Source organism: Dromiciops gliroides, chromosome 3, assembly GCF_019393635.1.
Source record: "Dromiciops gliroides isolate mDroGli1 chromosome 3, mDroGli1.pri, whole genome shotgun sequence".
NCBI classification, from domain to species: Eukaryota; Metazoa; Chordata; class Mammalia; order Microbiotheria; family Microbiotheriidae; genus Dromiciops; species Dromiciops gliroides.
In genome coordinates this window covers 604614628-604634627 of record NC_057863.1, presented here as the reverse complement: position 1 = coordinate 604634627, position 20000 = coordinate 604614628, and the positions used below count along the sequence as shown (strand labels likewise).

The window sequence follows — 20000 nt, the reverse complement described above, 5'->3', positions numbered from 1 at the left end:
CAAGTCAAGTATCTGAAGAAAAGTTTCATGGAGAAGGAATTAAGCGTGCTGTTGTCATGAATGAAACAAATGGATAAACAGAGGCAATTCTCTGATCAAGATATTTATTATCAGGGGCATGCAGCCTGATAATAAAGGGGTCAGTGGCTAGCCTCCATTTGTGCCAGAGACCCAGAGTGAGGCCTGACTGGGCTTTTTAAACCGTGTGTGTGTGTGTGTGTGTGTGTGTGTGTGTGTGTGTGTGTGTGTGTGTGTGTGTGTGTGTATCTTCCTTTTGATTGACCTGATTTGAACCTCCATAGCACAGGCAAGGCAATCCTGATTGGTGGATATTTTAATGAGGAGGTAGGTTAACCATTTTCAGGTCCTTCCTATTCATGGGAGGTGACGGGGGAGACAACAAGATTGATCCCTGGCTAGTAAAACATAAGCAATCTCAAAAAAAAACAACAAAAAACAAGCCATCTCAGTCAGGTTCTTTCTAGTTTGGTCTCCCCCACATAGACCATATTACCCCTAACTTTGATTAGGAAAAGTAAGGACATGAAAGTTGTCTCCTGGGGAGGCCTAACTCAAACGGTTTAACTCAGTGTTTTGGAGGCTGGGGAAGATCACCTTGCTCAGTCACACCCTTCAGAAACTGCCTGCCCTTCAGAAGTGGGGGCTGTCAAAATGAGGAACAGGACAGATCACAGAGAGAAATGTTGGTCATTAAATGAGAATTTTCCTCATTGTAATGACCTCACAGAAGGCAGAACAGGAAGCACCCAGGGAGAAAGGGGCAAAGAGGCGGTAGATTCTGATTTGATTATTGGAGAAACTGAAGATGGGATTCTCAGGGAGGTGTGGACGTATGGGGTGCCCAAGAAGAAGTCAATCTCAGCAGACAGATCTATTTGGGAGCCACTAATTTTAGTCACAAAAAGGAGTGTGCACAAAGACAGAGGAATGGTAATCGGAAGAAAATTAGGGAACAATAAGTAGGCAGGGTAGTCTGGGACATTGAGTATGTGAGGAAGTTGAATGTAATAAGGATACTGACTTTGTTTTTTTGGGGGGCAGGGCAATGAGGGTTAAATGACTTGCCCAAGGTCACACGGCTAGTACGTGTCAAGTGTCTGAGGCTGGATCTGAACTCAGGTCCTCCTGAATCCAGGGCCGGTGCTCTACCCACTGTACCACCCAGCTGCCCCAAGGATACTGACTTGTATGTTGTTTCATCTTCCATCTCTGTGCCTTTGCCCACACTGTGCTCCAGGCCTGGAATGCTCTCTCTCCTCACCTCTGCCCCTTAAAATCCCTGGTTTCCTTCAAGATTTAGCTTAGAATGGCACCTTCTATGTGAAATTTTTCCTGATTCTCCCCGTTTGCTGGTGCCTTCCCCTCAACTTGACCTTCAATTCATTTTACATATATTTTATATAAAGTATTTGGTGTCTTTCCTTATAGAATCTAAGTCCTTTGGGGGAAAGAGAAGGTTTCATTTTTGGTTTTGTATGCCCAACATCTAGCACAGCACCTGGCACCTAATAGGCTTTTAATCAATGCTTGTTGGTTATTTGAATAAGGCTGGAAGGATAGATTTGAGGTAAGTTTTAGTAGGCTTTTAGTGCCAGGCTTTGTTAAAGAATTTGTATTTTATTCATTGAGCCCCATTGAGCTCACAGAAGGTTTTAAAGTGGGAAAGTGATGTGATCAAGCTTGTGCCTTAGGAAGATTTCTCTGGTAGCATGTATGTGCAGGATGCTCCAGAGGGAGAGAAATGATGACACCATCCTGAAGTCAGGTCATGGGGACTTGCTGGGATGGCAACAAGAGAAGTGGGGGGGAATGAGGAAGGCGAGGAGGTGTCAACTGACCCTCAATGGGAGGTAAAAGAGGGAAGAGTCTAAAGTAAAACAGATAGGACTTTAAGACTGAGAGCTTTTCTCACCATGCGGGTGATTCTCTCCATTTCCCAGAAGTCTCAAGAGGGTTTAAATGACTTCTCCCAGGTCCCCAGGGCTTTTTCCATTGCCCTGCAATGAATAATTGTGAAGTTTGGGGCCTGGGTGACTGGCAGTGATGATGGTGGCCTAGGCAGAAATGGGTAAGTTGGGAGGAAGGGCCGATTCTGGGGGAAGAGAATGCTGAGTTTGAGGCAATACCAAGGCATCCTGGAGAATAAAAGGGGCACCAGAGCTAGATACAGTCTGAGCAGCAGCATTCCAGGCCTGCTGGGGGAGGGAGTATCTGGGTGGTCAAACCACAACGTGAGTCAGTGAACAAGTCAGAGCTGAATCCAGGTCTTCTGAGGCTCGGTGCAGCGCCGCTCCTCTCACCTTAATGGAGGGGATATTGTAGCTCATCATTTTGTCCAGCCCTCTCACTTTATTGAGGAGGAAAATGACACAGGACAGAAAAAGGAGAAAAATGACAATGCTGAAATAGAAATTATAACAGGCCATGACAGTGGAGAATTGCCCTCAGATACATGGTTATTTAGCATGATCTGAGAACCTCTAGAGTCCCTTGCTCTCTGCCCTGGCAGGAGCCACAGAGTCTCTGTATAAGCCTCCCAGAGGCTTATGGATACTTGTACGGAGCCCCCACAGACTAGGCAACAGGCCCAGAGCAGGCAGTGAGTTGCCCAAGGGCACAGGTAATAAATGATGGATTCTAAAACAAGTCCTGCAAGCCCAGCACTCCTTCAAGCATTGCAGTAGGCTCCCTTGCTCGGGTGTAGATGGGCAAAGAAGCCATTCCATTTTTAGCCAGTATGCACCACCCACTTGTGTGAAACACCACAAAAAGTATCTGGAAGGGACATATGCAAGAAGTAGTGGGGATGGAAAGAGGAAAAGGACTGTCTACCCTTCTCAGCCAAGGCAACCACAGCTTTGTCCTAACCTCCCCTATCGTCATCACCCTTAGGAAAAGGCCCATAACTGCTTCCTCAGGGTGTGGCTGGTGCTCCACAAATTCAACAAGCATGTCTTAAGTGCCAGTTGTGTACGCAGGCACTTACCTTCTGCTATCGCAAGTGGGACTGGGATGGGGAGGGCATGGATGTAGGTAAGTATAATCCAAGGAAGGAAGTGAGTATGAAGGGAAGCTCCAGTCCATCAGTACTCTAGGAACATTGGAGGAAGGAGAAAAGCCCTCTGATGATGCCAGAAGGGGGCCCTGACTGGCTACTGGCCATCCTAGCTAAATATAGACTAGATGCTATTTGAAGTCAAGGACTTTGGGGTTTTTTTCTTTGTATTCTCAGAACCAAACAATGCCTGGCATAGAATGGGCGCTAGGTATTGAATCAAGTATTCCAAATGTCAAGAAAGAAAATGTCCATCTTTCCACTCCATGCAGGCTCATCTCAGCTGCCTATGCAGGAGAGCACCCTCTGGGGACTGCATGCCATGCCAGTGACTACCAGGAGGTGGCATGCTTCTTTTCTGGGAAGGGTTTGGTGGTACAGATTGGGGAATCGAGGGGTGGCCTCTGAGCTACTCACCAGAGAGGGAATTGGATTGTGCCAAGTGAGAATCTTCCCACTGCCCGGATGGCTTAGGCATCAGCAGCTGCAGCACCAGAGGGCCCCCTACCCCGATGCAGGCAGCTTGCCCAGCCTTTGTTTTCCCCACTACCCCTCGTCTGTGTCTCTTTCTCCCTAGCTCTCAGCTTTGCTCCCTCTGTTTCTGCCTCCATCCTTGTACCTCTTTGCAGAATTGTCTCTAGTGGATGCAAGCTCAGGACCACAGAGATAGAGCAGGAGGGTGAGGCTGGGAGCTGGACAAGGTTTCTTCCAAACCATGACAGGATTCTCCTGGGCCTGCTTGCTTAATGCTTTCTCCTTCATGTCACTGGGCCCTCTCTGTGCCTCACAAGATAGTCATTCCTCTTCTCTCGCACGTCATCCTCACCATCCTCATAGCTCACCTTTAAGGACAGAACATTTTCTTCACAACAATTTTGTGGAGCTATGGTTTCGAATATTATCCCTGTTGTAGAGATAAGGAAACAGGCACTGAGAGATTATGGAACCAGCACGCCAGCCCACATCTTCCAGTTTGATGACTGTGTCCTTTCTGCAGCACCATATTACTTCTCTTACTAATCCCTCGCTCCCACTCTATCTCCTTCCCTCAGTTACTAGTCTCTAGTGTCCTATTCAATAAACAAGGGGTTATTAAGCCCCTTCCTGTGTGCTAGGAATTGTGATAGATGCTGGATGTACAAGTACAAAGAATGAACTCCCATATCTTTGGGGGGGGGTGGGCAATGAGGGTTAAGTGACTTGCCCAGGGTCACACAGCTAGTAAGTGTCAAGGGTCTGAATCTGGATTTGAACTCAGGTCCTTCTGAATCCAGGGCCAGTGCTTTATCCACTGTGGCACCTTGCTGCCCCTGAACTCCTTAATCTCAAGGAGCTTCTAGGCTTATTGGGGTGGGGGGGAGACAGGTATATATAAATATATATATATATGTAGCATAAATATAAAGTGAATATAGATGTACAAAATAGTTAAATACAAGGTAGTAGAAGATGGTGCTTGAGCTACTTCTTCCTGAAATCCAGCTGCTCATTTCTTACAGCACAATAGCATTCCATTACATTCATGTACCACAACTTATTCAGCCATTCCGCAATTGATGGGCATCCCCTCAATTTCCAATTCTTTGCTACCACAAAGAGAGCTGCTAGAAATATTTTTGTGCCCGTTGGTCCTTTTCCCTTTTTTATGATCTCTGGGATATAGACCTAGTAGTGGCATTGCTGGGTCAAAGGGTATGCATAGCCCTTTGGGATAGATCTAAATTGCTCTCCAGAATGGTTGTATCAGTTCACAACTCCACCAACCATGCAATAGTCTTCCAATTTTCCACATCATCCCCGACATTATTTTCCTTTTTTGTCATATTAGGCAATCTGATAGGTGTGAGGTGGTACCTCAGAGTTGTTTTAATTTGCATTTCTAATCAATGAGGATTTAGAACATTTTCACATGGCAATAGATAGCTTCGATTTCTTCATCTGAAAACTGTTTGTTTATATCCTTTGGCCATTTCTCAACTGGGATGAGCTGATTCTTAAAGGAACAGAGAGGTTATTAGGTAGAGGTAAGGAGGGGCGAGTGCATACTAGACATCTGGGGTGGCAGGCACCAAGGCGTAGAAATGGACCAGTTTGGTGGGATTAAAGGTGTGTGTCCAGGGGTGGAGGGAACGGTAAAGTTTAATGGAGCCTTAAAGATAGATTTGGGCCAAGTTGTGAAAGGCTTTTAAGGCCAAATGAACGGGGCAGCTAGATGGCGCAGTGGATAGAGCACTGGCCCTGGAGTCAGGAGGACCTGAGTTCAAATCTGGCCTCAGACACTTAACACTTACTGGCTGTGTGACCCTGGGCAAGTCACTTAACCCCAGTTGCCTCACTAAAAAAAAAAAGCCAAATGAAAGCAAGGTGCACTGAAAATATTGCATTTGTCACACGAGGACCTAGTTTTGAATCCTGGCCCTGCCACTTATCCTTGTGATCTTGGGCAAATCACTTAACTTCCTTTCCCCATCTGTAAAATGAAAAGGTTGGGTTATAGGACCCCTTAGGTGTCTTCCAGATCGGATCTCATAAATCTATGATTCTGTGACCTGGCCTTGTCAGAGATGTAACATTAGACTGAAGTGGCTCCTCACTGTCAGGCCAATTTTCTTTTCATGGCAATGTATTGTCTTTTCTTTCTTTCTTTTTTTTTAATTTGCGGGGCAGTTAGGGTTAAGTGACTTGCCCAGGGTCACATAGCTAGTAAGTGTCAAGTATCTGGGGCCAGATTTGAACTCAGGTCCTCCTGAATTCAGGGCCAGTGCTTTATCCACTGCACTACCTAGCTGCCCTGCTGCAATGTATTGTCAAAGAAAGGGGAAAAAAAAAGAAGAAAAGGGAACTGTCTCAACAAGGCCTTTGTAGATGATCATATTGTGAAAGGGCTAAAATTCTGTAGTCCAGTGTCAAAATCCAGGGTCTCTGTGTCCTAGAAACAGTGCTACTTCCTTTTTTTTTTTTAAGTGAGGCAATTGGGGGTTAAGTGACTTGCCCAGGGGTCACACAGCTAGTAAGTGTTAAGTGTTTGAGGCCAGATTTGAACTCAGGTACTCCTGAGTCCAGGGCCAGTGCTCTATCCACTGCACCACCTAGCTGCCCAACAGTGCTACTTCCTAATGCTGCTGCTCTTCTGTTAGGCCATAGTCCAGTGATAGAGGCAGAGAAATAGGAAGAAGGCCCAAACTCCCCTCCCTACCCACTGATACCTCCAAATATTAGAAAAATGAATCAAACATCAGTCTTGATTGGAAAATCCAAGAAAAATCAGTCATTTTTCTAGCTCAGGTCAGCATAGAGAGACAAAAGACGGGTCTTCCAACAATGGAGATGAGGGTTTATCCAGGAAAGACCATAATAGGCATTCCAATACAAGGAGAGGCTATACACTTGGGCAAGAAGAGGTTCCAGATCCAGCCAAGAGGGGCCCAACCTTGTGTAAAGTGCAGGAATAGATGCCAACTGGCAACTCTGTTGCTTAATACCCAGTTCCAGAGCTGACTGAGAAGAGAATCTGTGGCTAGGGGTTCCATGGTGAGAAGCAGCCGCTGTGTGGTTCTGACCACTGGAAAGGAATGGCATTTCAGTTCCACCCTCCAGCCCATTCTGAAGTTTGAACTAACAAAGGCAGGAATCCCAACCCAAAGAGAAGGCTTCAATTCTATCACTTAGAACCAGCATAGTTTTCTAGCTAGCTGATAGTGGCTGAGTCCAGTAGCACTCTATAGGAACTCCAAATGGAACAGGCCTCTAGATGTACCCTTCAGCCTCAAGTTGAACTTGCTGAGCTCATACTAGAAGGACAGGAAATTAGACTTTGCCCTGAATCAGACCACCCTGGGAGCACTGAAAGCTTGCAAGTATCCAGCTTGAGCTATCCCCAAGATCCTGGAATGACACAATTATTCCCAAGAAAGTAGAAGGACCAACCCAAAACATTCTCCTTAGAAGTGTGAAGAGCCTGGCTCTAACATTAAGTCCAAAGCCAGGAAGTAAGCTGGAAGTATGAGCAAAGAAAAGGCTATTATGGTGCTAGGGATGCTCAAGAAGAGAATGACTCCAAAATATTTACAAGCAAATCCTCAAAGCAAAATACAGCTTAGGTATTCCTGAAAGAGAAAGAAAAAAAAAGGTTTTGTCTATGAAATGAAAGCTATGGAACAAAGATTTGGAAAGAGAATTAATAGCTTGATGCAAGACTTGCTTAAAGTACAGAATTATGCAGAGAGTAACTGAAAATTAGAAAGGACCAAATAGAAATTAATGATTCCATGAGACAACAAGAAAATTAAAGTCAAAAGACAAAAAAAAAAATTTAAGGTACATAGCAAAAACAACTGACCTGAAAAAGACACTAAAGACTAAAGGGAAACACTTTTTTCTTTTTTTTCATAACAGTATTTTATTATTTTTCAGTTATATGTAGAGATAGTTTTCAACATTTGTTTTTATTTCTAGTTTCAAAATTTTCTCCCTCCTTCCCCTCCCCAAGACAGCAAGCAATGTAATATAAGTTATATATATACCATCACATTAAACATTTCTGCATTAGTTATGCTCTGTAAGAAGAATCAGAAAAAAGGAAAAACCTCAAAAAAGAAAAACAAAAAACATAGAAATGGTATGGTTCAGTCTGCATCTAGATTCCATAGTTCTTTCTTTTCTGGATTTGGAGAGCATTTTCCATCATGAGTCCATTGGAACTATCTTGGAACATTGTATTGCTGAGAAGAGTCAAGTCTATCACAGTTGATCAAAACACAATGTTGATTCTGTGCACAATGTTCTCCTGGTTCTGCTCATCTCAGCATCAGTTAAAGACAAATACTTTTAGAATCAGTGTTTAACTGAAAGCCATTACCAAAGAGGTTAGATATATTTCAAAAAATCTTAAAAAATAAAACTTCCCAGATCTCTTAGAACCAGAAGACAAAACAAATAGAGAGATGAAAGAAACTTCAAAACAATAACTTTCAGGAGCATTATTGCCAAAATCTAGAGCTTCCAAGTCAAAGAAAAATTACTGCAAGCAGCCAGAAAGTACCAAGAAGTCAGAGTGAGGCTCAAACACAATTGTGTAACCACCATTATAGAGTGGAGAGCTTGGAATACAACATTCCAGATATAGATTTATAAGCAAATATAACTCTCCTATCAAAATGGGTATAATCATACAGGACAAAAAAAAATGTATCTTTAATGAAATAGAGGACTTCCAACCATTCCAGATGAAAAGAAGTACCCAGAAACTTTAAAGACCAAATGAAAGAGACAAGAGAAATACAAAAAGGTAAAAATGAGCTAGCTACCATAGGCAACTAAATAAGTTGTTTGCTTCCTGAAGGGGAAATGTTACCTGTATCCTCAAAGAGCCTTCTCATCAAGTGTCATAGAGGGAATCTAATTAGAAGGCCAGGGAGTAGTTCTGTATATTTTGCTTGTATTAAAATAAGAATGGAAAGGGAAAGAAAAAAGAATACATGTGGGGATGGGGTGCAGAGGTTAGGGGAAGGAATAGATGGGAAAAAATTTCCTACAATCTGGGTGTACCAGTAGAAGTCTATACAAACATAAGGTGCCTTGACAATTGAACTTCAGTCTCATCTGACCTGGTAACATGTTTTCAGCCATTCCCCAATTGGTAGGAACTCCTTCAGTTTCCAAATCTCTGCCACCACAAGAGGGGCTACTACTTAAAAAAACAAAAGTAGAGTTTGTTTTGCTTGGAACTATTCCCTCCTTTACTCTAGGCTGGAGGTGATAAACTCAGCACATATTGAAACATTTTTTTTAATATGGCCAATGCAGAATTTGTTTTGCTGGACAATGTATGTTTATATCAAGGATTTGCTCCTTTTTGGGCTTTCTGAATTGGGAGAGGGAGATAAAATAGATTTGTGCTGATTGGGAAAAGTCAATTAAAAATATCTAGGTGGCGCAGGTGGATAAAGCACCAGCCCTGGAGTCAGGAGTACCTGAGTTCAAATCCGGCCTCAGACACTTAACACTTACTAGCTGTGTGACCCTGGGCAAGTCACTTAACTCCAATTGCCTCACTTAAAAAAAAAAATATCTAGGGAAGGAGCCACAGAAATGAGAACTGCCAGATAGCTGTAAGATAGTTTTGAGGCCTTCAGCAGCAGGACACTTGTCCACCTTCATGGATGAGGGATCATGTGATTAATCCTGTTCTGGGACAACACCCTACTCATTTTTTTTTCCTTAATAGTATTTAAGGTTTGTTTTTTTTCCAATTCCATTAGTTTTCAAGTTCATTTTTGTAAGTTTGAGTTCCAAACTTTTCTCCTTCCCTACCTTTCCTCCCCACCCCACTCATTTTCACCTTAGGTGAAGTGATGCCTCCTTGGAAAGAAAGAATGAAAGAGAACTCCAGTTGATAGGGGATGAATAGCACTTCTCCAGGCTGAGCAAGATTCCCCATAGATAGCAATCAGGTATGGGCCTAAAGGTCTGGGGGGAGGTAGGGAGGAGCAGGAATCTAGAACAGAGAATGTTAATAGAAGTAATAATAGCTAGCATTTTCATAGTGCTTTGTTGGGACAGCTAGGTGGCACAGTGGATAGAGCGTTTAGCCTGGAGTCAGGAACTTGCCTCTTTATGCGTTCAAATCTGACCTCACTGTGTGACCCTGGGCAAATGACTTTGCCTCAGTTTTCTCACCTGTAAAATGAGCTAGAGAAGAAATGACAAACCACTCCAAGAGCTTCACCAAGAAAACCCCAAATAGGGTCATGAAAAGTCAGATATGACTGAACAATATAGCTTTTATTTTATTTTATTTATTAATTTTTTTTAGTGAGGCAATTGGGGTTAAGTGACTTGCCCAGGGTCACACAGCTAGTAAGTGTTAAGTGTCTGAGGCCGGATTTGAACTCAGGTACTCCTGACTCCAGGGCCGGTGCTCTATCCACTGCGCCATCTAGCTGCCCCTCTAACAATATAGCTTTAAAAAAAAAAAATTAAAAATTTCCCTAAGTTACATGCAAAAAACCCCAAATTTTTTCACATTGACTTTTAAAAATTTTGTGTTCCAAATTTTCTTCCTCCCTCCTCATCCTCCCCTAAAAAATCAAGCAATTCAATATAAGTCATACATGTGCAATCATGCAAAACATCTTTACATTAGTCAGATTGTGAAAGAAAATAGACAAAATAACTTTAGAAAGAGGAACTAACAAATAAAATTATACTTCAGTCTGTATTCAGATACCATCAGTTCCTTCTCTGTTGATGGTTTGCATTTTTCATACGTCCCTCTGATAGCATCCTGCTCATCATTTCTTTCACGGTTACTATTGCTAACTGTATTACCTTCCATCCTATTCCCTGCCCTTGATATTTACTCTATTTTCTATCTTCTTTCACCTTATCCCTCCTCAAATGTGTTTTTTTTTTACTGCCCCCTCCCCCAATCTGCCCTCCCTTCCTTCACCTCTCCCTCCCCCCATCCCCTTCCCCTCCCACTTTCCCTCAGGGCAAAATATATTACTATACCCACTTGAATATGTGTTATTCCCTCTTTGAGCCAATTCTGATGAGAGTAAGCTCTTTAAGGATTGCCAAGCACATTACCTGTCATCTCATTTGATCCTCACAATAACCTAGTGAGGGAGGTGTTCTTATTATCCCTTTTTTACAGATAAGGAAATTGATCATCACTATTCACTGTGTCACCTACCTGCCTCCAGTGTGAGTTAGAATGAGGACATTGGACTTGGAGTCAGAAGATCAGGGGTCTCATCTCCGATTCCAAACTAGTCATGTGGTTTTTGGGTAAATCATTCTATGTCCTTGAACCACACAGTGTTTTCATCTGAAAAATGGAAAATATGCTGTATCATACTCTCTGCCCCTCAGGGTTATGAGAAAGGTGCCCTGTAGATTTTAAAATCCTATAGAGGGTAAAACACTGGCCCTGGATTCAGGAGTACCTGAGTTCAAATCCGGCCTCAGACACTTGACACTTACTAGCTCTGTGACCCTGGGCAAGTCACTTAACCCCATTGCCCCGCAAAAAAATAAATAAATAAAAATCCTATAGAACTGTCAGGTGCCAGTATTATTTATCATAATGGTTACACTGTGAGGGGCTTCAGAAATCATCTTAGCTCAACCCCTTTCATTTTACTGAGACTCAAAGGGTCCAAGGCTGTGCAGTTAGTTGTGGAAGAGCTGAGACTCAGTTATAACCCCTAGGCTATTGCTTAAAATTTTTTAAAATTAAATCAATAATAACAAATGTGAACGTTTCCATATTTTTTCATAAAAGTATTTTTTATTATTTTCCAGTTACATGTAGAGATAGTTTTCAACATTTGTTTTTATAAGATCTCTAGTTTCAAAATTTTCTCCCTCCTTCTCCTCCCTCCCTCCTCCCCAAGACAGCAAGCAATCTGATGTAGGTTATATATGTACAATCACGTTAAACACATTTCTGCATCAGTCATGCTGTGAAAGAAGAATCAAAGCAAAAAGGAAAAAAAAAATAGAAATAACATGGTTCAATCTTCATCCAGATTGCACAATTCCTTTTCTCTGGATTTGGAGAACATTTTCCATCATGAGTCCTTTGGAACTATCTTGGACCATTGTATTGCTGAGAAGAGTCAAGTCTATCATAATTGATCAACACACAATGTTGTTGATACTGTGTACAATGCTCTTCTGGTTCTCATATCACTCATCATCAGTTCATGTAAGTCCTTAAGGTTTCTCTGAAATCTGCCTGCTCATTGTTTCTTATGGCACAATAGTATTCCGTTACATTTATATACCACAACTTGTTCAGCCACTCCCCAATTTATGGGCATCCCCTCAATTTCCAATTCCTTGAGACCATAAAAAGAGTAGCTATAAATATTTTTGTACATGTTGGGTCCTTTTCCCTTTTCATATTTTTTTTAAAAAGAATTTTTATAAGAAATATAGTAATATCAGGGCAGCTAGGTGGCACAGTGGATAAAGCACCAGTCCTGGATTCAGGAGGACGTGAGTTAAAATCCAGTCTCAGACACTTGACACTTACTAGCTGTGTGACCCTGGGTAAGCCGCTTAACCCTCATTGCCCTGCCCCACCCCCACCAAAAAAAAGATATTAATATCAACATTTCCCTGCTAGTCCTTCTTCCCATTTGAGCTTCCTTCTGCCCATCTTTTAATGTTATCTTTAAAGTTCTTTGCTTTCTTTTCTTCCCTCCTTTGGCATCACCATGACTCCCCACCCACTCTATCCCATATCTCTCCACCACAGATAAAAGCCTTCCTTTGTAACATGTATAGTCAAGCAAAACAAACCCACAGGACCATGTCTGAAAAAGCTTACTCTGCCTGCCTCCCCGCCCCCCCCCCCAAGTCTATTATCTCTGCTAAGAAATGTGAAACCGGTCTCAACATCAGGCTTCTGAAGTCATGATTGCTAGTACCTTTTTCATTTTGGATCAGCTTGCCTGAAGAGAAAAAACCCATTCATTTCAAAATCCTTAATCCTAGGGAATCTCTGTCCCCAAAATAGCACTGCCTTTCCCTGAGGCTGATGCTCTTTCCTGCTGTAGCGACAGTCAATCTGAGAAGGATGCTGGAGCCAGGCCTCCATTATAGCCTGAGACTGGTGGTCTCCCTAATTTAATTTGATTCAGAAAACATTAGCTGCCTTCCATGTGCATATCTCTATGCTAGGTGCTGGAGAAACAACGAACAATTATTTCCCTTCAAGTTGTTTGCAAGAGGCACAAAGATAATAATTTGAGGAGGGAGAAGACACCAACACTTGCAGAGGGAAGATCACCAAATGCTTCAGTAAGTGGGTGGCCCCCAAACAGCCTTGAAGGAAGAAGCAGAGTTTCTGAGAGGTGGAATGGAGGAAGTACATCCAAGACATGGGTTAATGTAAGGAGGTGGGAGGTGGAATAACAAGGGAGATTCGTTCAGAGACTGACTATTTGAACCAATTGGGCTGGGAGATCAGTATGAAGGAGGGCTAGGGGAGGTTCATGGGAGCCAGATTGAATGCAGAGGCATATAGGCTTCCATACTGAGTAGTTTAGACAATGCAGAAATCATTATAACACAAACTTTTCTCCATCAAGGACAGTGGACCCACCACATTTGGACTCTAACATTAGAGATGTGCTTATGGTGGAAGTAGACATGGCACTAAAGATAATGAAGATGGAAAAATAGACAAATTGGACAAAGTGTATATAGAAGAGATCTGTGCTGAAGGTGACATCTTTGGAAGGGTATTGAAGGACCAATACACAGAGTATCTGAAGAAAGGGAAGATACCAAAGGCATGGAAAAATCTTGGACCTTATTAATAGTGGAAAAAAGGTAACTGAGAAAATGAATGAATGAATGAATGAATAAAACATTAAGCACATCAATCTGAGTCAATAAACATTTATTAAATTCCTACTATGGAGCAGGAACTGTATGAAACACTGGGAGTATAAAGAAAGGCATAAAAGATCCCCTGCCCTCAAGGAGCACACAATCTATGGGGAAAGACAACACATAGGAAGCTGAAAAGGGGAATAGGGAGGATAATGACGACCTGAAGCTGGGGGGAGAAATGATTTGGGGAAGTGTTGAGTTACAGAGTCGATTTCATTTTGCAGAATGATGTTTCTGGAGAACATGAAATTCAGAAGAACATCTGAGTGGGAAATGATAAGGCAAATTCCCTTGGTGTTGGAGGGGCCCCCTTCCCACACTCTCCAACCAGAGGGAAGGAGGGGCCACAGGGTAGAGGGTGTTGAGGAGGTGTGAATTTCAATGTTGTGCTTTGCTCTGTGCTCAGTACTGGGGATACAAATAGAAAAGTCAAAAGCTCTGAAGGAGGCCTAATTCTAATGGAGGTGACAACATATATGGGAGGGTTCAGTTGAAAATCTGATGGAAAAGTCCCTTGGTCCTATATACAAATTGAGGACATCTTCAGTGAGGGTTCTTAGTAGGTAACCATCAGTCTTTCACAAGTGATATTTAACAATCACTACATCTTTATCCTTTCACAATCAACTGGAAAATGTAGAGAATATAAGATTCCACTGTACTGTTTGTTGATTATGAAAAAACATTTGCTTCAGCAGAACAAAATATTGCTTTACAGACTTTTAATGTAAGGTGTCTCCTATCTAGGCATTTGAGCTAGCTCATACCGGCTCTCAAAAGCTAATTGTTGGGGGCAGCTAGGTGACGCAGTGGATAAAGCACTAGTCCTGGATTCAGGAGGACCTGAGTTCAAATTTGACCTCAGACACTTGATACTTACTATCTGTGTGACCCTGGGCAAGTCACTTAGCCCTCATTGCCCCACCAAAAAAAAGAAAAAAAAAAAAGCTAATTGTTAAATTTTCGGGGTGAGCACTTATATCTTGGAAATCAGCAAATGCCACAAATCAGTCTTGATTTCTTGTTCTGTGACTGTCTAAATTTTAAAAAGTGATGGAGGAAAATGTTAATTATGTCATTTAAACATTAAAATTTATTGGTTTTGGCTAGTTGTTAAAAACATTTACCAGCACATTATTACCTGTGCTTATTCATCAAAATTGTTTCAAATTCCTTGGAACATATAACAACAAATGAACCTGTTCAGTGACTCTCTGATAATAAACACCAGGTGAAGCATAAAATAGGAAGGTGTGTATTCAGCAAAGGTATTCACCACTGTGAGGAAGGGGGGCACATTGCAGGAGTCCAGCTCAAAGAGGGATTCTCTTTGGATGATGAGGCCCTCTAAAATGTTCCTGCTAGTTCACAACATAGCATCAAACACCCAGGACATTATAGAGCCTTCTGGAAGAAACCCATAGGAGTTTAGCCTATCCAAATATACAGGAAGGACCAAGTGGGTTATGAATGCCTATTTCCCTGATTTCAACATGCATTGGAAAGAACACCCTATCAAGCTTGTCCATCAGTGTGTATATCTGGGACTGACAGTTCAGATGAACAAATTGGGTCCAGAATTTAATGGGGATCAAAATGGGCTAGATTGCTTTTTTTGGGTGGGGAGGGGGGAGCAATGATTTGCCCGGGGTCACAAAGCTAGTAAGTGACAAGTATCTGAGGTTGGATTTGAACTCAGGTCCTACTGAATCCAGGGCCAGTGCTTTATCCACTGCACCACCTAGCTGCCCCACTAGATTGCTTTTAAGAAATTTCAGAGCTTCCCAATATTCCCATTAAAGCAAAGGCCCACCTATTTGTAATTTTTTTTCAGTTATCAAGCATTGACTTTTTCCTTCCTCACCCACTCAAACATTTGAAACAAAAAAAAATTTTTTTAATATGGCAAAGGCGTAGTCAAACAAAACCTTTCCATAATGATGATATCCAAAAGCATATTTCTCATTTTATATATTTAATCAATCATCTCTCTATCAAGAGGTGGGTGACTTGCTTCATCAATTGTCCTCTGTAATCATGATTGATCATAGGGTGGATCAGTTCTTAAGTCTTTCAGACTAGAAATGATAGAAATGATTCTCCTGGTTCTGCTAACTTCATTCTGCATCAGTTCATATAATCTTCCCGGGTTTCTCTGAAACCTCTTTCATCATTTTTTAGAATATTAGTATTCCATTATATTAATATGCCATAATTTGTTCAGCAATTTTCCACTTGTTGATATCCCCTTAGTTTCCTTTGCCACTACAAAATAAGAACTGTTGTAAATTTTTTTTATATATATAGGACCTTTTCCTCTTTCTTTTCTGGAGTATAGGCCTAGTAGTGGTCGAAATTTGCATGATTTAGTATCATAGTTCTAAAATTCTTTCTATAATGTCTGGACCAATTCATAGCTCCACCAGCCCTGTGTCAGAATTGCTTAAATTTGCATTTCTCTAAATGTTAGTGAATTGGAACATTTTTCATATGGTCATAGATAGTTCTGGAAATGGCAGAACACTCCAGTATCCTTGCCAAGACAACCCCAAATAGGTTCATGAAAAGTCAGGCACAAATGAAAATGACTCTACAACAAATAGTTCTTATTTCTTCTCTTGAGAGCTACCTATTCAATTGATATTTGCCTATTAATTAGGGAATGAAAGGTCTATCTTTAATACTAATACATGCTTCTGAAGAATTAAAAATGAGAACCACAAGAGGTCCATGGAGAAGCATATGCAATGAATGAGCAGTTGGTAGTGAAATACAACCAATGAGAAACATCTCATGATGTCAGGAGAAATTGAGGAAGTTCCCCCAATACATTGGGTAGGCCCCCTGTGATGAGTTTAGGGGGAGACATAAATGAGAGACCAGACAGGATTACATGGATTACAACCATTGGGGAGAACTCTCAAATCAATGAGATCACAGATCCCCTTGAGTATTTGAGAGAAATGGGAGCTGCTGAAGCTGTTTTTGTGAATGGGAATAACATGGTCAGATTCCTTGCAAGCCATGTATTGGGTGGGACCAGTTAAAGAAAAGGGAGAGATTGGAATCAGGTAGACCTGGAAGAAACTGGTAGACCAGTTAGGAGGCTACTGCAGTAGTCCAGATACTGAATTCAGGTAGGGTCTGTATGAATGAAGAGAAGAGAAGGTGATGGTTTTGAGAGTTATTAAGCATAGGGCTTGTCATATAAAGTAGATACGTAATAAATGAACAAGACTTGGTGACTGATTGAGGGATCAGGGAGAACAAAAAGTCAAGGATGATGCTGAGATTTTGAACCTGAGGGCCCTAGGCGGATGTGAGTGGTGCCTTCTCCAGAAATTGAGAAACCTGAAGGAGAAATGGGTTTGGGTGGAGTGGGAAAACAATAAGTTATATTTTGGACATGCTGGGGGGTCCTGCTTGATGTGATTTTATAGAGTCTGTAAGCTAGAAAACTCAGAAGCCTTTTGTTCTGACTCCTTACCCATTGCAGAAATCCCCTCTACAGCATCTCTGACAAGATTGTAAGGAAGATGAAAGTAGTGGGAACCAAGGCACCCAGTTTCGTTCCCACCCAACATTCTCTGTCTGCCTTCTAACAGACTCTCCCAGGCGCTGCTGCTTTGCAAAAACAGGTCCATGGTTCTTTGTAGCTATGTGAGAGGAGGAAGGAAGGCAAATTCTGAGTGTGGTGTCAAGGGAGGCAATGAGGGTGGGAAGGAAATGAGGAGGGGAAGTGATTTCTATTTTGGATGGTGTTGATAAGTGTAGAGTTTTGTGAGAACTCAGAGCCCACAGACATTGCCTTGGTTCCTTATGAGTCTGTGGTTTGGTTCTGGTTTGGCCCCCTCTGAACCAAAATAATCACAAGATTATTTGTGAGCTGATGACCTATGGCTTAGCCATCCCCAGTTTGTGAGGACTAAGGACATTTGAAACTGTTTTTATGAAGTGTAGAAGGCTCAGAGGAAGTCTTGGTGCCTATGGCCAACACAGAATTAGTGCTGCTCTCAGTTCCATTTAATCTCTCTGTGTGACAGCTATGACCTTCCTCTCACAACTCCAGGTGATTTAAGCATCAGAGCCTTAGGTCTGGAATCCTATTGATACCTAGAAATCCCTGGCATTGGGGAAAGCTGCCTCAGTCAAACCCCCTAATGAGAAGAGGAGGAGGGGGCATGCTACCAATTCATGTTAGGCCCCTGCTACCTCAAGGTATTCCTTTTGTTTCTCCCCAGTTGATTTCTTATCTTGCTACTGTGATGTTTAAAATCTAATGTGTGTCCTTACCTGCCCCCTCAAGTTTTGGGGGGAAACTAGCTAAGATATACTGATAAATTCAGCAAGAGTTTAGGCTTTTAAGTATTTATTAAAGAGTAAAGACAAAACATGCAGTACCATAACACAAGAAAAACCTTTCTCCCTCTCTCTCTCTCTCTCTCTCTCTCTCTCTCTCTCTCTCTCTCTCTCTCTCTGTCACCAACCTGAAGTCCCGGCATGAAAACAGCTGATCCAGGGAGCCAGCCTCACCTCCTACTTCCTGTCTCCCTCCCTGGAAGGGGAGGTACTTCAAGCTGATTGGTTGAGGGCAGTCTCCTGTTGATGTCATAGTCCACAGCCTCTGAGAACAACACCCCACTCAGGGCCAGCCAGGTGTGGTCTCAATTTAATCAACCTTAAGTAGGTTCTTGGTCAGTCTCTCAGTCTTACCCAATTCAATCAATTCCAAATTAGTCTTCAGGTGGGGGCCCCTGGATGTCTGCCAAATCCCATTATTTTATCACACTACCCACAGAAATTATTCTAAACCCTCTCTTCCCTCCTCCTGCTCACCACACTTCCCTTTCCCCTGTTTTAAGGGAGGACTTTGACTCTTATTTTACTGGAAAAAAAATCAAGGCCATTTACCATGGACCTCCTTTTACTTCCCTTCTCTTCATATAAAAACCCCTTGCAGGCAGGTAGGTGGCACAGTGGATAGAGCACTGACTCTGAAGTTGGGAGGAACTGAATTCAAATATCACCTCAGACACTTACTAGCTGTGTGACCCTGGGCAAATCACTAAACTCCAATTACCTTAAACATCTGGGGCCATCTCCAGTTGTTCTGATATGTGATGTTTAAAATCTAAATTGTGGTCGCCTTAAATCAGAAGCTTCAGCTCCAGTGTAGCCTAGAGTTCCAGCCTGGTTGGGTTCTTCCTGAAGTCCTCCTCCGCGAGCCTGCTTTAATCAGGAACTCTATAGCAAGCTGTTTGTGGAAGCTTTTTATAGATCTGGAACAGAGGCGGTCCTTACACACTGCTTCAGGGTGATTGGTTGGCGTCATCCAAATCCATTGGCTTTATCCAAATCCATTGGCTTTGAAGGTGTTCTCAAGTTGAGTTCACAGTCTAGTTTCTGAGAACAATGCCTTCTTAAGGGATAGCCAGGTGTGATTACAATCCAATTAACTTGAAGTAGGCTTAATCAGCAGTCAATCACTCTCACTTGATTCAATCAGTATAGATTCATCTCCAGGTGGGTCTTTGAGTATCTGCTAAATCCCATTATTTCATCACATTCCCCCCTTTGTGTTCCTAGATGAAACAGTAAAAAAATAATTAAGTCTTTTCTCAGTTCTCTTGTCTTCTTGGAGCGGTAAGATGTCATCAGGAGGAAGCTGGATCTTCTTCTTTAACTGTTTGAATTGCTGGATTTTTTACTAAACCTTAGCATAGCGTTGTCAATGATCAAATTTAATATATTCCATTACATTCCCTCCTTTATATAATAGAGGGTTGAGGTAGTTATGCAATCTATAACACTTTTTACCACCATGTGTCTGGATCAAAGCCAAATTTAGTAACGTGTTCATGACACCTGAAAATGTTATGGAAAGGTGTATCATACCACATCTCATGGTTTTGAGACATCCAATAATTGTGCTAGGCCACAGGTGGATGGATTCTGACCATGCCATCAGACTTAGTGAAAGAAAAAGAAAACCTTTAGAAGGGAAAGAGGAAGAAACTGGACTGTGTCCAGCAATTGTGGTCTATATAGTTGCCATCATAAGCAAACCATAGACTTACATGTACCTGTCTCTCCTCCTGTTGTACATATATTCTCTACAGGGCCTATATCAAACTCATTGTAAGAGCAGTTAGTCTCTGAGATGATAAGTTTCCATAATTCATAAATCTCATATTAATTTCACCAAAGACAGTATGATGGTAAAAATGCATGTTATGCTGCATAACTGATGATGTACTTGTAATATATACAATATACCCACAGTATACATAGCCACAATGACATGTAAATGATAAATGAATGTAAATGACTGATGATATTAGACATTATTACATAATCTTCTTTTAGCAAGTAAACACATTATCTTATACATGAATTCTCTATCTAGTATGACAGTAACAGATACTTAAAGTGATAAACAATTTATCAAAAAGAAATAAGAGGGGCGGCTAGGTGGCGCAGTGGATAAAGCACCGGCCCTGGATTCGGGAGTACC

General features: G+C 41.9%; 1 long non-coding RNA gene across 1 annotated transcript; it reads left to right on the top strand.

Annotated features, from left to right (window-relative positions):
- Positions 1-11733: 11733 nt before the first annotated feature.
- On the top strand, positions 11734-18100 carry LOC122749525. The gene is made up of 4 exons (XR_006355682.1): positions 11734-11789; positions 12770-12889; positions 13180-13423; positions 17980-18100. It is a non-coding gene; the product is annotated as an uncharacterized LOC122749525 (long non-coding RNA).
- The last annotated feature ends 1900 nt before the right edge of the window (positions 18101-20000 follow it).